This window comes from Elephantulus edwardii, unplaced genomic scaffold, assembly GCF_000299155.1.
Source record: "Elephantulus edwardii isolate Elephantulus edwardi_28Jun2011 unplaced genomic scaffold, EleEdw1.0 scaffold00071, whole genome shotgun sequence".
Lineage (NCBI taxonomy): Eukaryota > Metazoa > Chordata > Mammalia > Macroscelidea > Macroscelididae > Elephantulus > Elephantulus edwardii.
This window is the reverse complement of record NW_006399821.1, coordinates 3079767-3083597: the sequence shown is the minus strand read 5'-3', so window position 1 is coordinate 3083597 and position 3831 is coordinate 3079767. Positions and strand designations below refer to the sequence as shown.

Genomic DNA, 3831 nt, shown 5'->3' with positions numbered 1-3831 from the left:
GCCTTGACCCACTTACTTCCCAGCTCCACCCTCCACCAGGATAACCCTTCTCATCTACCAAGTCCCTTCAGAAAATATCTTCCATTGTCTAACCCATGATCTGACAGTTTGTATCTTAAGCTTTCTTGGCTTCTGTGATTCCAAAATCGTCGACTGCTGTTATTTTTCTTTTGACCAGTGTCTCTTAAGTTTAGTTGTGCTGTCTCCAAGGGAAGGTGACGTGTCCTGTAGAACTTCTGTGTAGATTATGTTACCCGCCGGAAATCCTGGGTACCTTTGAAAAACGCCTGTCCGTTTCTTATCTGAGGTGGCTGCGGCTTTCAAGCTTCCCTTCCGCCCAGGAGCATGCTTGTCAGAGTTCCCAGGTTTTCTTCCCACCGGGATTGGAAATATGTGCAAGCATTAGGTTTACCAAGAGTGCTGCCTGCTTTCTCTAAGACCTTGCCAGAATATGAGGAAGTGTGGAATTGTACAGAGAGAACAGGCCACAGGAGACAATGCCAGCAACTATAGCCACAGGAACTGCCTTCTTTTAACTGGTTTTTTGCTGTGCATCAGTCAATATGTTAAGTTCTTGATACAGTTTATCATCTACAATCATCATTATCATTCTATAAGAATATTAGAAATACTATTGAGAAAGAATACTTAACAATGTGGTTCAAGGACACTCAAATATCCAGTGAAGTGAACATTTGTGTTTAGATTCAATTGGGGTTAAGCATGAGTTCTCATTTATTTCTAGCAGTGTTATGTCAGCTGCCAACTGTCAATCTGTTGGCACCAAGGATGTTGGTTGTAGATCCCAGTAAGATGAAATTGCTGACAACTTCACTCTTTTCTCCATCTATCTTGGTATTTCCTACTGGGCTAGTGGTGAGGATTTTTGTTTTCTCGTTGACATGTAGTTGTTATAGAAGGCTGTAGTCATTGGTCTTCTGTGCTAGTATGCAGAAAGGTCATAACAAAGGGAAGAGATGTTGAAGTAAAACAGATGACCAGAAAATTTCAAAGGCTAACTCAAGAAGACAGAGTAAAGTATTATTAAAACAGTGCAAAGAGCTAAAGTTATAAAATCAAAAGAGAAGAACTCAGCATTTTTTCAAACAGAAAAAACTGAAGAACAAATTTAATCCTTGAGTTGCAATACTGGAGAATGCTGTGGGAAATATTTTTAACAATTTAGGAAGTATGATAAAAAGATGGAAGGTACCATAATTTCTCTATCCATTTGATTGTGGTTGGATATTTGAGCTGTTTCCATGTTCTTAGAATGGTGAATAACACTTCTACGAACACTGGTGCACAAGTCTATGTTTGTGCTTCAGTTCCCATTTTCTTGGGGTATATTCCAAGCAATAGAATAGCTGGGTCATATGAAATTTCTATGTTCAGATTTTTGAGGAAACGCAAAACTGCCTTCCAGAGTGGTTGACCATTTTCAATCCCACCAACAATAAATAAAATTTCGTATTTTGCCACATCCTCTCCAACATTTATTACTTGCTGTCCTGTTAAACTTTGCCACTGCTACTGGAGTGAGATGGTCTCTCATGGTGGTTTTAATTTTTATCTCTCTTATTGCCAGTTATTATAGAATATTCACGTGATGGAATATAGCACAGCACACAGGAGCAATTATTTTGTAAATTACTACCTAACTTGGGAGGGACTGGAGAGCATTATGCTAAGTGAACTAATTCAGTCCCATAAGGACAAATACTATGTAAGATCATTATTTTAGAACATGTATGAAGATCCAAGGGGAGTGAGAGGGGAGAAAGAGATGTGGATGGGCAGAGGTCAGTTAGTGTGGGGTGGGAGGATCGTTAATCACAGGGTCACACAATTTGATGGGTAGAGGGAGGGGTGAATAAAGGAAATGGGAATGACCTGGTGTGAAAAATAATGTATACGAACTTTGTAACTAAACCAGTACAAAATAAAAAAAAAATTATTTTTTTAAAAGACAGAAAGAATATGCACTGAATCACTGTACCAAAAAGAATTGGCTAGTACAGAACTATTTCAGGAATTAAAATATGATCAAGAACAAATGGTGATGAAGATGTTCAAAGCTTCACTGAAGGCACTGGAAAAAAATAAGACCTCCTGAATTGATGAGATACCAATTGAAACACATCAACAAACAAGTACAGCCCTGAATGTGCTCCCTAGTCTCTACCAACAAATAAGAAGACAACCACCTGACCAACTGACTGGAAGTAGGCTATATTTATTCCCATTCAGAAAAAAAAAATGATGATCCAAAAGAGTGTGGAAATTATCCAACAATATTGTTACTATCACTTGGAAGTAACATCTCACTAAGATTATCCAAAAATACTGGGACAGTACATAGACAAGAAACTCTCAGAAACTCAAGCTGGATTTAGAAGAGGTGATGGTACCAAGGATATTATTACTAATGTCAAATGGATCTTTATGGAAACAGAGAATATAAGAAGGTTGTCTACAGCCAGATTTGAAAGATGGTGGACAATGTGGACCAGTAACAAACCACCAACACAGTAGAGGAGCCTCTGGATCTCATCAGGCTCAGCCTGGGTGAGTGAATTTATGTGAAAACACGAAATGACTGTGAGTTCCAAGGAAGATTATGTGATTAGGATCAACGTTTAATTATGATATTGGGAGATGTGAAAGAAACTGTGACTATTATAGAAATTACTGAAGAAACATGAAGAGATGTATAAATCAATGAAGTGGAATATTCCAGTGTGCTTTGTTTGGGGAGGTGGTATTGTGCTAGTTGCTCCTACCTTGAGAGTTCACTGAAACCAAGAGTTTGTACAGTTGGGAAGAGACTTTGTACAGTAGTCTCTTTAACAGAGAATATATTCAAAAGAGAAGCCTGCATAAATTCTGATACTCAGAAGTGACCAGTGAGTTTTCCAGTCCTGAAGTGAATTGTTTTGCAGATAGCTAAATAGCATTTTCTTTCCCCCCCCCCAGCCTTTCAAAAAAAATTTAATCACAAAAATAACAGACCTTTTCCATATAATTTCAGATTTTTGTCTTTAAATTAAATCTGAGTTTGTAACATTTTTTTTTTGCTAAAATTTGTTTATTACACAGTTAGGGTACAATTTTTCTTTTTTTTTTGACACACTTAGGGTACAATCTTACAAAACAGACAAAAGGGAGCAGACGAGGCAGTCAGGGGAGTTGAAATGCAAAAACAGAGAAGGGTGTTCAAAAGATCAGTTCAGTAGGAGTGCAGCTGGAGCAACCGAGATGAAATGGTCAAGCCAGCATCAGGGGGTAGTCATGGCCGCAGGAGGGGCTACTCATAGGGATTCCGAATGACGATCAGGAGGTATTCCTTATCTGGAGCAACCATAATTTCGTGTTTCTTTGATCTGATGCTCAGGAAGGTCAGGTCGTTCTGAGGGTCAATGTCGCGGATGGTGTTCTTAGCCTTCATGGTCAGCTGGTGAAGCAGCCCTGCTTACTGGACTGTGCTTGAGTTGTCCAGGGTGGTTCGGATTGGGATGCCTTCTTCATTGACAACCATAGTTCCAATCACCCCTTTATGGCTCTGAATCCTCTTTAGGGTTTCTTCTACCTCCGTCATGGTGCTGGTGGTGCGACCCCGAAGATCAACTCAGAGCCTCTGCTGTCAGTGCGTCAACAAAGCTTCCCGAGTTTTTAACTTTTTTTAAAAAGAAGAGCGTCTACATTTATTTTATTGACTATGCAAAGGCATTTGACTGTGTGGAACATAACAAATTATGACTAACATTAAGAAGAATGGAAATCCCTGACCATTTAATTGTGCTTATGTGAAACCTATGCCAAAAGGATGTT

General features: G+C 39.0%; 1 pseudogene; it reads right to left on the bottom strand.

The window, feature by feature from the left end:
• Positions 1 to 3307: 3307 nt before the first annotated feature.
• Positions 3308 to 3598, bottom strand: LOC102863379 (annotated as a pseudogene).
• Between the last annotated feature and the right edge of the window lie 233 nt (positions 3599 to 3831).